This window comes from Thamnophis elegans, chromosome 2, assembly GCF_009769535.1.
Source record: "Thamnophis elegans isolate rThaEle1 chromosome 2, rThaEle1.pri, whole genome shotgun sequence".
In the NCBI taxonomy this organism is placed as follows: Eukaryota; Metazoa; Chordata; class Lepidosauria; order Squamata; family Colubridae; genus Thamnophis; species Thamnophis elegans.
Genome location: NC_045542.1, coordinates 56,393,226 through 56,407,384, shown reverse-complemented (window position 1 = coordinate 56,407,384; position 14,159 = coordinate 56,393,226).

Here is a 14,159-nt window from a genome sequence, read left to right as displayed (position 1 = left end):
TCAATATTTCCCAGGATATTTCATTTTTCTAGGAGGTAGTGGGTGCTAACTTCCTACAATACCACCACCACAAATTTTAGGAACTAAAAACTGCACACCATCAGTAAATATGCATCCAGAGCAAAATGCTTTATTAAGGAAGTTTCAAGCAGCAAAGTCTCCAATTCAGACCTCTAGCAATACTGATGGGGCTCATAGATCAAGAGGAGCTGGTTAACTATGGTTTGGTCTTAGTACATTAGGTGAGTGAAACCAATAGTACATTATGTAATAACCCATGACTAAACAATACATAATTTAATCTGATTCCTGCACATAGAAAAAATGAAAATAAAAGAGGTGAACATGCCTGATTTCAGAAGGGGATATTTATCAGTCTCTTTATTTAATTTCATTTTATGAAAGACAGTGTGTCAGCAACTTTGATGCACCGAAAATTCTCACCTCTGATTTACAAAAGGAACATCTGTAATCTCCCCTTCATCTTAAGTCATTTTTATGCCTTTTCGTCTTCATAAATTTTTTTCTTTTCTGGTTGTCTCTTCAGGCAATCATTTTATTGTGATTTATCTGCATATTTTGTCACATTTTTAGTTTTGACACCATTCAAGCCAATCCTGTAAAGAAATAAAACTCTAATAAACGTGTCAACGTTTGAAAAGGAATGCGATCCATCAAAGTACAGCCTCATTGATCCCGCCTCTCCAAAGGCAATTTTTCCAAAAGCAACCTTGGAAAGAACAAGCATTTCTCCACTGTGATGAAAGCTGAATAATATCTACAACACCAAAAGGCGGACAGATAACTGAATTGCAGGGTGGCTGTTTGGCCACTTCCAAACAGATGAGACGATCTAATCACTTCTTCAGTTGACCTATTCTCTGGGAAGCAATCACATCATGCAATTGTGAAGGACTTAACACTAAGATAGTTCTTAGCTGCTTCTTGCAGTTTCAAGGGTCCATGTTGCAAGCAGGAACTCTCATAGCAGAAATAGCAAAAGTGGGGAGGAAAGCTATTATGTTAGTGGGCTGCAGTAGGCAAGGACAGGCAGCATAGATACAACTGCATTTATTAACTCAAACTGGAATTGAGAAACAGCAGGCAAATCCCTGTGATTTATATTCTGGGCCCACAGGCCTTAACCAATCATAATACTTGAAAGAGCCTACCCAAATATGAATGTTCTAAGTTTCCCTCCAAAACAGTTGAACTTAACAGTTAGGGTATTCGAAAGGTTAGTTTCACTTTAGCAGCGTTTACAACTAGATTTTAGGTGGTATTCAGCAGGTTCTGACCAGTTCTGGAGAACTGGTAGTGGAAATTTTGAGTAGTTCAGAGAACTGGTAAATACCACCTCTGACTGGCCCCACCCCCCTTCTATTCTCTGCCTCCTGAGTCCCAGCTGATCTGGAGGGAATGTGGATTTTACAGTATCCTTTCCCTGCCATGCCCACCAAGCCATGCCCACCAAGCCACACCACACCCACCAAGCCACGCCCACAGAACTGGTAGTAAAAAAAAATTGAATCCCACCACTGAACTATATATATTCAATAGATAACAAAAGCTACTTGAATAAAGGAGTCACAATATAGCAGGAAAAGCAAGTCAGCAGCTCGCCACCATTATAAACATACAAACCAGTTCATGGTTCAAGGCCCAAGTATCTTTAAGACTGACTTTCTTCAACTTCTGCCTATAAGATGATGTGGCAACCAGACTAACATGCTCCAGATCCTAGTGATAATGTAATGTCATTTGATGGCGCCTTGGAGATGGGTCTTCTCTAAAGCTGCCCCACATTAAACAACTAAACAAAAAAATGAACAATAATGGCAGCAATATGAAACAACATACCCAGGAAACTATCCATCCCATCCCACTCAAATTCATACACCCCATTTCATCAGCATGGGCACAAAGCATCCCGGGCCTCTTTTCCAAAAATCAGGAAGATTTGGGGCTATCCTGATCTCAGGAGGGATGTTCTTCAAAGGGTTAGGGAAGAAAAGGGCACAAGGGTTGTAGTGGGGAAAAACCTTACAGCAAAGCTGTAGTTTGCCCACAGGTTTCCATATGAACAGGTCTCTGTGCTGTTCCTCCATGGACAGGCTTTTTCAGTACAGTGAAGAGGACAAAGTCCAGGCGCAGGTTCCTTCAACAGCAAAGCCACTCTTCTTCCTGATAACTATAACAGCAGCAATTTGGCAGTTCGAATCGCACTAGGCTCAAGGTTGACTCAGCCTTCCATCCTTCCGAAGTGGGTAAAATGAAGACTCAGATTGTTGGGGGCAATAGGCTGACTTTGTAAAACTGCTTAGAAAAGAGCTGTAGGGGTGGGTTCCTGCCAGTTCTCACCTCTTCTATAGAAGAGGTTCCACAAATCTACAGTGCCATTTAGAACCAGTTCCAGCTCCCTCCCCCCGCCTATCCGCACATCATCAAGATGAAGAGCGAGAGGAGGAATTCTGGGAGTTGAAGTCCACAAGTCTTAAAGTTGTCAAGTTTGAACACCCCTGGGTTTTTTTTTCTAAAGGGTTGGGGGTGCAAGGGTCTTGTAACTTGACAGCTTGCACACTTCAATGCCAGAGTTCCTGAGCCAACATTTTGGTTGCTAAGCAAGAGCGTTGTCAAGTGAGTTTCACCACATTTTACAAGATGGCCCCACCCACTCAGTCAGGCCACTCCAACCTGGTCACATGGCCGACAAGCCACTCTCACCCGGTCACATGGCTGGCAAGACACTCCCACAAAGTAGGACACACCAACAGAAGAGGTTCTAAAAAAATTTGAAACCCACCACTGGCTGTAAAACACTATGAAGTGGTATATAAGGCTACTGCTATATGCCCTGGTGGCACATTGTTTTGCAAGTGCAGTATTGCAGGCTAACTCTGCCCACAGTCTGGAGTTCAATCCTGATGGGGCTCAAAGTTGACTCAGCCTTCCATCCTTCCAAGATTGGTAAAATGCAGACTCAGATTGTTGGAGGCAATATGCAAATGATGCTTCTTCATTGTAAACCACCCAGAGAGTCTTGTAAAGCACTGTAAGGTAGCATATAAGCTTATATGCTATTGCTATTTCTAATGCTATGTTGGAAGAAATGGCCATCTGGGTTCAGTTCCAATTTCAAAACAATGAAAGTAGGCTTTTCCTGAGTCTGCTGATTCAACATTCAAGAAACCCTATCCTTTCATTGATTTGGATAGTAGGTCAATATAAATCCTCATAACCATTGTTGGAAGAAATGTCCTTCTGGATTCAATTCAAAGTGGGGAAAAAAAGACACTGGAAACATGAAGGCTCATTTGAAAGATAGTTTAATGGTGGACAGGACCACATGGTTTGAGGTCCTGGGCAATCAAGCCTGGGGGAGAGACAGGGAGAGAGGGAGGGGGGAGGGAGGGGGAGATTTATACCCTCTCTTGGGCCTCGCCTTGTTCCTGTGTAAGAAATGTATTCTGATTGGTTGTCAGACTCCCATGGGGCCATGCAGGAGTAACTTGTAGGTTGTCTTGAGTCCCAGGCTTGATTGAGTCTTGCTGGGTGATGTAATGAAGGGGCTTTGGGCAATTCCTATTATGGCTTAATGGCTTTGTCCTGGTTTGGATCTTGAGTGAGGGCTAATCCTATCACCCTGGAGATGAAGGTCTCTTGTAGATAAGATGGCCCAGTCTTTTGTCTTGTAGATAGGCTGGCACCAGTCTTTTGAGGGCCATTAACAAAGGTGGGAGCTGCTTTCCAAGAGCATGTTTCTTCTCTTCTCATCCAGGGAGGTATTCTGCCTTTTTAATATTTCCTAGAATATTTCATTCTTCTAGCAGAGGGGCGGGATGCTGACTTCCTACAGCTATAAGCAACACACACAACAACCAAGAAAAAGTTCACATTCAAAATTGGCAGAAAATTAGGTTTTGTATTTTCCCTAGTTTTATTTAAGTTTTAAATAAACCCAGAATATTAGAAAAGCTTATTACATTTCAAATGATTCTCTTCCATCTTGTATCTTAATCACAACCAAGCCTTCTGCTCAAAGAAGTCCACCTCACTCCTGAAATTGATTTTCATGTACAATTGCACAGTGTGAAGAAGGTATTGAGGTAACAATGTGAAACAGTGCCATCTGCCGTGGTTAGATGAAAAATAGGTTAGGTTTCAAAGGGACAGGCCTTTCTAACAAAAGGTGTCTGGAAATATATTTGGTAGGGAAATCTCAATGACATGTTGCGATCACGTTGTCTTCAGCCTGATATTTGCCGGTCCTTATCTCACCATTTTCTCTACCCCAAATAATCTACTTTGCTCATAAAAAACACCATATTACTCTTACTACTCCAGGTTCCATCAGGTCCACAATGCTAGCATGACAAGAGATGGTTTGGGAGGGTTTTTGTTGAGTGTGTGTGTGTGTGTGTGTGTGTGTGTATTTATCTACTTATTAAAAATTATTTATTTCCCATCTTTTATTTTTATAAATAACTCAAGGCAGCCAACATTTAATACTTCTTTGCCTGTTTATTTTTCCTCACAACAATCCTGTGAGTTGGACTGAGAGAGAGTGAGTGATTAAAGTCACCCAGCCGAACTCCCAATCTCCTATCCTGGCCACTAGGCCAAATTGGCTTATATTATAAACTAATATAAACTCTCAGTATAAACTAAGATGCACAATATGTGCAATTATGCATGGTACCCCTGCTATCAAATTATGCTTTCCAAGGCTTCTTGACCCTACCCCCTACCCCAATTTGCTGTTGGGACTTAGTAATATCCCTGCAAGACAGCTTACCCTAAAATTCCTTTTTTAAAAAAAAGGTTACTCTCCATGTGGAGGATGCCAGAATAGCTTTTGTTGTATGTGTTATGCTTATTGATATTTACTGTGTTAAAAATTAAAACGGGTACATTCACTGGTGCTGCTGACACTTCTCATGATTGTTGAGTGGGATTTTAATGTGGTATTATTTTTCAATATAGGCTGGGATATAATTTTGATTTTGAGGAGGCCTGAAAGGTTTTTGTTGGAAACACACTTTAAAGAAATACTGCTTTAGATGTGTGGGAAGTTATCATCCAGCCCTCTCCCAGAAAAATGAAATATCCTAGGAAATATTGAAAAGGCAGAATATTTCTCTGGATGTGAAAAGAAAGAAACATGTTTCAAAAGACAGAATAGTTGCCTGTAGCTTTCTGCTCATCCCCAGTTAATGGGCCATTAAGACTAGCCAGGCTAGCCCACTTTACATAATAAAGACTTCACCAGCAGCTACAGAAAGGCATAATAATATACTCAACTGACCACAAGGCATCTGAGAACTCATCACAGCCTAGAGCAGTGATGGGCAACCTTTTTGGCGTGGTGTGTCAAAAATCGGCAAAAAATCGAGCATAACTCGCGTTGTGTGTCACTTCGACAAAAACATAATTTTGCGCAATTTATAGTTGCTGCTAATGGCGCTCACAGTTCCCGTTGGCACTCCGCTGTTCCCTGCTGTGGTGCGGTCGTAACCGACAGTCCCAGGAGTAGACTCTCTGTGCCGGCCTGACTGGAGAGAGGCGCGCACTGTTCCCGCGCTCCTCTCCTGCGGGTCCTCCCTCGCTGCGCTGATGACGTGTGTGCGCATGGCACGCACGCCTTACCAGCAGCCCCTGCGCTCAGAAAGGGGCGGCGGTGATACAGTAAGTGAGTGTGGGCGGGGGAGATCACACGTCCCGCCCCCCCCGTTCCTCCAGCACAGATTCTTTCATCCTCGGCGGCCGTGCAGGAGCCGAGGATGAATCGCATGAAATCCTGTGCGTGTCACCCCAAATGGCTACGCGTGTCAGCATTGACACGCGTGTCATAGGTTCGCCATCACTGGCCTAGAGAGTGATGAAGATGAAAGCGTTTTTGCCTCTCCCCCCCCCAGCCCCTAGGAGCACTTGCAGGCTTCAGTGGGGCTGGGGGAAAGCAAAAACACCTCTGCTTTTACGAAAAACAGCCCATTTTCCACCTATTTTTTTACAAAAATGGGAGTGTTTTTGCCTTCCCCTAGCCCTGCTGAAGCCTGCAGAGTGCTCCTGGGGCCTGTGGAGGACAAAACCTTTTTTTTCTTACTTACCTCTTAGAGCAGTGATGGCGAACCTATGACACGCGTGTCAGTGCTGACACGCGTAGCCATTTGGGGTGACACGCACAGGATTTCATGCGATTCATCCTCGGCTCCTGCACGGCCGCCGAGGATGAAAGAATCTGCTGGAGGAACGGGGGGGGACGTGTGATCTCCCCCGCCCACACTCACTTACTGTATCGCCGCCGCCCCTTTCTGAGCGCAGGGGCTGCTGGTAAGGCGTGCGTGCCGTGCACACACACGTCATCAGTGCGGCGAGGGAGGACCCGCAGGAGAGGAGCGCGGGAACAGTGCGCGCCTCTCTCCAGTCAGGCCGGCACAGAGAGTCTACTCCTGGGACTGTCGGTTACGACCGCACCACACTTATCTCAGTTCACGGCAGGGCTGTGGAGTCTGCTGCTTCCAGCTCCACGTCCTCATCAACATGCCGCTCCGGCCCGCCCCCGCTATGAATATTCATATTCTTCGCCCTCGCGTCACTAGGAATATTCATAGCAGGGGCGGGCTGGAGCGGCATGTTGATGAGGACGTGGAGCTGGAAGCAGCCGACTCCACAGCCCTGATTCACGGCACCCCAAACAAGTTCAATAATATCAAGGGCAACATACGAAATCGACTGATGAACAAAGAAGTTACTAAGCAGGTATGTTAAATAATTTGTTTTTGGTTTATTAAATACAATTATATTGCAATTATACATTTTTGTAGTTTAAACTATAAATTGCGCAAAATTATGTTTTTGTTGAAGTGACACACAACGCGAGTTATGCTCGATTTTTTGCCGATTTTTGACACACCATGCCAAAAAGGTTGCCCATCACTGATCTAGACAGTATCTAATACTAATATTCACTCCTTCAGCAGAAATTTTATTTACGATACATACAGTATAAGCTGCATGATAAATTCAGTGTAAACTATGGGAACAATACAGATCTATCTTGGGAGAAATTTGTGTAGTGTCCTTTTTAATTTGGCCATATTTCCAAAACCCCATGACTAGCGCTGATTATATTGCCTAATTGGATCTAGAGAGCACTGGGTAGGGGAAGACTAAAATATTAAGAGAGGACTTGGCAACATTTCATCCTAAAATATGTTTCACACAGTCATGGTTCTCAGTAGAAGAGAATATCTGTAGCTCATGGTTCAACTGTGAAGTTTTTGGTGCTCTTTGAACTTTGTTGTGGTTGCAGCCATTTTAACTCTCACCTAGGAAAAATAAGAACGCTCACTTGCACTGATAATATCTAGTTGGGTAATGAAACTTCTGCAAACAACCAAGTTCGGAGAGCACCAAGAATTTTGCCTATCCATTTGCTAAATAAAAAGATGATTTTTGACAAAGGAGCCTCTTGGTCTAGGTTAAAATAAGCTGATATGCAGGAAAGAAGCAGAAATTTGTTATACTCAGAAACCACAGTTAAATGAGTTCATTTAAGATGGAGACAGAGGTAGGTTCCTGCCAGTTTGCACCTCTTTGGGCGTACCGGTTCCAGAAATTTGCCATACTTTTGCATACCTGTTCCACGGAGGCATGGCCATGCTCCCATGCCGGTACGCTTCCCTGCCCTGCAGCCCATTTGCAAGGTGCTTCTCAAAGAGAAGGAAGCGAGGTTGGGGCTTCTTCAGAGGACCCGAGGCAAGAGCAGTGTTGAAGCCCTCTCTGAAGCAGCTGGAAAAAGTACGTGTGGGTCGGAGGGAGGGGGAGGAATTCAAACTTCATCCTCCTGGTGCTGTGCAGGGCTTTGGGCAAAGGCTGGAGGGAAGGACTCTGGCTCGCTTGTGCTCTCCCTCCCCAAGTGTAGTTTGATTGCAGGGGGACCCATGTTGTCTTTTCAAACCTGTAATCAGTGGGCTGGATTTTTACACAGCGGATCCTTCCGGGGCTGGGGGAAATGTGTGTGTTACAGCATTGCTCTTTGCCTGGCTTGCTGCCTTCTCCTGTAGTCTCCTCAATGCTCATTCATGGTCTCCCTCCCCAAGTGTAGAGACTTCCTCCCCAGGCCCCCATCCATTTCTTTCTTTCTTTCTTTCTTTCTTTCTTTCTTTCTTTCTTTCTTTCTTTCTTTCTTTCTTTCTTTCTCTCTCTCTCTCTCTCTCTCTCTCTCTCTCTCTCTCTCTCTCTCTCTCTCCCTCCCTCCCTCCCTCCCTCCCTCTCTCTCTCTCTCTCTCTCACACACACACACACACACACACACACCTGGATAAAACTCTATAAAAATCCAGCCCAGCTTCACTAATTACAAGTTTGAAAAGGCAATGTGGCTCGGCCTGCAATCAAACTACACTTGGGGAGGGAGAGCACAAGCTAGCACTGAGGAGACCACAGGAGGAGGCAGGAAGCCAAGCAAAGCGGCATGTTGTAGCACACACACTTTCCCCAGCTCCTTTCAGAAGGCTCGGATTGGCTCTCCTCAGGCTTCTCTGCCTCTCCTCTCACCCCAGCCTGCTAGCAGGAGGTGAGTGTGTGGGCTTTATTGCATTCCAGGCATTTCCCACCCAGACAGCAGGCAGCATTTGCAATGGGAGAGGTGTTTGGAGAAGGCGGGGGGGGGGGAATGGGGTGGATGGCAGCCATTGGAAAAGATATCCAATCCAACTTTGTGTTTGTGTGTGCGTGTTTGCTTGTTTGAGAGAGTGAGTGAAAGGGAAGGGGGTAGGAGAGATAATCCAATCCAACTTCTCTGTGTGTGTTTGTTTGAGAGAGGGGGAAGGGGGAGAGAGGGGAAGGGAGAAGAAAAAAATAAGGAAACTTCTTTCGCAAAGGAGAAAAACAAATGCTGTCCTTTTAAATAGGAACTGAGCATGCCTGGCTGTGGAATTCTGGGAGTTGAAGTCCACAAGTCTTAATAACTTTAAATTGAAAAGATGCAAGAAAGAAAAAAAATGGTTATATGTTATATGGTTTTATGTTTTTGAAGTTTTGGGGTTTGTGCAACATGAGCATTATGTTTCTAAAAGGGTTTGTATGATTCCCTGCTTGTGAATGGAGCCAAACTTTCTTTAGGATCATTATCTCATTATCTCTATCTGGCAGGCATGTGGAATGAGCCTCAGGCAGGTTTCTTTGTTAGCAGAAAGAAAGAAAAACAGCACAGCAATTTAGGGCTAGAAAGTACTAAGAGATCATCTAGTCCAACCCCCTGCTGCAGCAGGAAACCTTACATTGTATGGATTAGTTTGGTGCCTCTAACAGAGAGGAAAATTGCCAGAAAGCAGAAATAGTTTATTAGGACAAGGCTGCCATGCAGAGGAAGGCAGAGATAGTCCTTGACTTATGACTATAATTGAGGCCAAAATTTTGGTTGCTAAGCAAGAGCGTTGTTAAGTGAGCTTCACCACATTTTACCCAATCCATGACATCTGGTGAGTGAAATCAAGTTGGCCACTCCTACCCGGTCACATGACTGCCAAGCCATTCCACAAAGCAGTCCACACCTACAGAATAGGTTCTAAAAAATTTTGAAACCCACCACTGGATGGAGATATATATTCCAAAGAAGGGGAAGAATTGAGCTTTTAACATTTGCAATTCATAGATCTATGAAGACTTCAGGAGTAAATATAGATGGTTGAATTAGGGAGATGATGTAATAAAGGTTAGGAGGATTTTTATTGACCTACTACCCAAATCAATGAAAGGCTAGGGTTTCCTTGAACGGATCAGCAGACTCATGAACAGAGGAAAAGCCCATTTTTTTTAATTGAAAACATTTCAAATCCAAAGTATAAGAAAGCCATAATTGGCTGGTTTGCAGTATATCCATTCCCAACTTTAAAAAACAAGCACATTTATTATGGGGCAAACTTTTGTCAGTTCATATAATTTAAAACTGAATAAGGAGTAAATGCACACTGAGTAAGGTGAAGGTTAAAATAGGGAAGTAAGGCAATTAGAGAACAATAAATTGGGATATCTAGACAATGTTAATTCTGTATTATGGTAATTCAGATCAAGCTGTTCGGGTCAATGTGAAATGATAATGCAATTGACCTTGATGAGTTCTACAGCAGCTATTTTGAGAACAATAAACCTCTTTCACTGAATTGAATGGTACAACCCTTGTAGAATTGAAATGGCCCATTTGTGCCCCCATGTCACATCCCGATCATTTGGCAAATCCTCTAGCTCCCCCCCCCCCCAATGTAATAATGCTGACTTTCTCTATTTTTATGTAATTGAGTTGTTTGGTGTATTTGGTGGGGGGGAAGATGGAATATTTCCTGGTTTATTATTTTATACTTCCTTCTAATGTATAGTCAGTTAATGCACTGCTACTCCATATTGGAATTATTCTAATCTTGTATCATTCTATGCTTTCCCATCTCTTTCTTCTGTATTACTTCAATTGGTCTCTGGCAAATATTTCTATTTGTTTTTCAGTCTCATTCATTCCCCCCAAATGTTGAAGTAATGAGAAAATTGAGAGCCAGTTTGGTTTAGTGATGAAGATGTTGGCCTAGAAACTGGGAGACAGTGAGTTATTGTCCCACCTTAGGCCTGAAAAACTGGCTGGGTGACTTTGGGCGAGTCACTCTCTCTCAGCCCAGCCTACCTCACAGGGTTGTTGTTGTTGGGAAAATAGGAGGAGGGAGGAGTATTAGCTGCATTCACCACCTTCAATTATATATTACAAAAAAAACCTGATAAAAAGTCTTGGGATTAAAAAAAACAAGTTGTGGAAATGTAATCCCTCAACTGCCTTAGTTGGAAGTTTTTAAGCCTCATCCACACATATGCTTCAGCCCAGTGCTGAGATGGTCTGCCTACCATTTGAGGATATATCATCACAACAGAGCCGCCATCTTGATGGCAGTTGGAGCTGGCTGAAGCTGGATCAAAGTGGTCTAGCAGGGAAACAGTGTTTCTAATCAATCAATCAATCAATCAATCTTCATATGCCAACATCCAGATTTTTATGCAAATTGAATCTGAGAAAGATCAACATAAGCATAGTACACAAAATTGTTTGCTACAACATCCTACCTGTCAACGACTACTTCAGCTTTAACCTCAATAATACATGGGCAAACAATAGATACAAACTCAAGGTAAACTGCTCCAAACTCGACTGCAGAAAATACAACTTCAGCAAGAGAGTGGCCAACGCCTGGAATGCTCTACCTGACTCCGTTGTTACATCCTCTAAACCCCACAGCTTCAACCTCAAACTGTCTACCGTGGACCTCACCCCATTCCCAAGGGGTTCGTAAGGGGTGTGTGCATAAGCGCACCAACATGCCTACCATCTCTGTCCTACTATCTTATTTTTTGTACTCATTTCCTTTGTTCATGTCCATGTTTATATTTATACCTGTTATCTTGTACATGTTTGACAAACCAAATAAAAAAATAAATAAAGAATAAATACATAAAATAAACATGTCTCTCTCTGTCACCTTCCTTCCTACCTGCTTTCATGCCTTCTTTCATCTCACCTCTTTTCTCAATTATATCTCGGAAGTCTCTTTTCAACTGCCTTGTCTGTGTCTTCCATCAATCAAAATCACCTCTGACTTGATTTCAATTATATTAATGCTTCTACATGACTCAACAGGAAACCAGTGTGATCAGAACCAGTTATTCTTTTTACAACAAAACTGAGCATTTCTGATTGATAACTGTATCCAGTTCCATATATCTTTCAACCAAGTGACAAATGATGTTGTAGGCAATATTATGCATTCTCTCCATTTAATCTATTTGCAGCATTTTGTGACTGGGAAAAATGCCATTCCAGATGAAATGCCTTTCTACTACCATTCTGAAACTGATTTCAATATAATCAACTCCATGGCAAAAACAAAAATATAATGCGTGAAAGCTCCAGTCTTGCCTCATAAATCTCCATATGACCATAGAAATGCCAGCCGTTCCCTCTTTCTCTGCCAGTCGAAAAATTTCCTCTAACATTATTAACACCCACCAACACTGACAAGGCAAGTCACAAGAATATAAATTAATAGCAAACCATACTCCTTACTAGCACTGATGATGGTTTGCAACAGTGGCAAATATCTGTAGCTTAAGTATAGGTTGGTTGTTCTCCAAGCTTGTGGGTTGGTTTTGAAACATTTTGTTACCAGGCTAGGTAACATCTTCAGCGGAGTTTAGGGGATGTCAGTGTCATTGTTCTTCTGTATATAAGGGATAAACCCTTATAATTTGGGCAAGAAAACAAGCAAGCTCAGAGAGCAGAAAGGACTGCTCTGTTTTCTCTAAGTCTGAAAAAGCATTGGGAACAGGCTGTCATTGAATTATCTTTCTGTTTTAATTCATGAATTGGCAAATGACTCTGCCCTCTGCTGCTTCTATTGTCAGTTCTGCAGCCATCTTTTCTTTTGGATCTTTGGCCTGCCACACTTTCTATTAGTCTGCTATGCATTTTCTATTGTGGGAAAATGGGAGGGAGTATTGTAAGGAGTTGCATACTATGTAGCCATAACAAAATTCTTTCTAGAAAGCCAAGGTCATCCTTTGTCTCTGCACCTCTGCACCTGACCAAAATTGGATGGGTGGAATTGCCAGCATGGCAGAGGGAGATTGGACCATGTGATGGACTTGTGGGCATGGGGGCAAGATCTTGAACTTTCAACTTGGTGGGGAAGACCAGGAAGCTTTCAGATTTGTGTTTTCCCAGATGCACCAACATGGCTCTCTTAATAAATTGGAACTTTAAGCAATACTTTGTCTTGGATTCTGATTTACTTTTGGATGTTATTTGGAACCCTGACATTAACCCGAATCTCCATTAAAATACTTCACCAGCTACCCCAAATTTTGGGCTGCTGTCCAGGGTCCTGAGCCCCAGCACTGACCCAAGCCTGGGTGGCATAAAGACCCAGGGAAGGTGGAGGGACATCTATTTTAATATTTTAATTTATATTTCAAAAATCTTTGTATATCATTAAATTGGAGTCATTAGCCAAAGAGATGATCGTGAGTGGTGCAACAAACCCTCTTACATAATGCTTTGAAAATATTGTCAAGGGAACCCTTACAACAAGGCATCTGCCAATGGATGATGTGACACTAATTTGTGGAATTGTTCCTCATGGAACAAGGGCTCCTCAGGAACATCCTTGTTGAGGAGAAGCTGCAGTTCAAAGGCAGAGCTATGTCCTAGGTCTGTGATGGAGAACCTATGGCATGCATGCCAGAGGTGGCACGCATGCCAGAGGTGGCACACAGAGTCCTCTCTGTGGGCATGCGCACTATTGCCAGCTGCTCTTCTAATTTCCAGCTGGTCTTCACGAGTGCTGGAGGACCAGAAAATGGACCCCAAAATGGCCTGAAGAAACCAGCCAAAACTGCCAAAAAACAGGCATGCATGCACCGGTCAGCTGGTCTTTGGGTTTTCGGTGCTCTGGCACATATACATGCACGTACATTTCAGTTTGGGCACTTGGCGCTGAAAAGGTTCTCCATCACTATCCTAGTTCTACTCCAGTTTGAAAAATATCAGGTAACTTTATGCCAATGACTCTGGAGTGGATTGATGCACTAATATTCTGAGTTGTTATTGGGCTCCCACTTCCTTAGGGTTAAGTCCTGCAGGAATCTGCCACCCAGTTCCATTTCATGCAAATGTCAAATTCAAATTAAATGATTTCAAGGCAATAATAGACCCCAAAGGAACTAAGAAAAATAACCATACTATCAATGCGCAATAAAGCCATGATATATGGCAGGTGGAGCAAGAGAACTAGTCCTGTATAGCAGTTAAGACATTAAGGCAAGAGACCAGGAGACTGTGAGATCTTAGGCACAAAGCCATCTGGGTGACCTTTGGCCAGTTTCTTTCTCTTTCTCAGCTCTAGGAAGCAGACAAAGGCAAACCATTTCCCCTACCTTTGTTTATAGTCCTCGTGATAATCACTGAAAGCAGAACAACGATTTCTTCATAAAATCTGGTTGTTTTGTTTGGTGAGAATAATGCAGAGTTCATGACTGTACCAGGCTGTTCTGACCTTCATTCCACTCAGTCTATAGGCTGACTTGACTTTCATTCCTTCTCCTGGAAATTTTCCAGTAAGTCC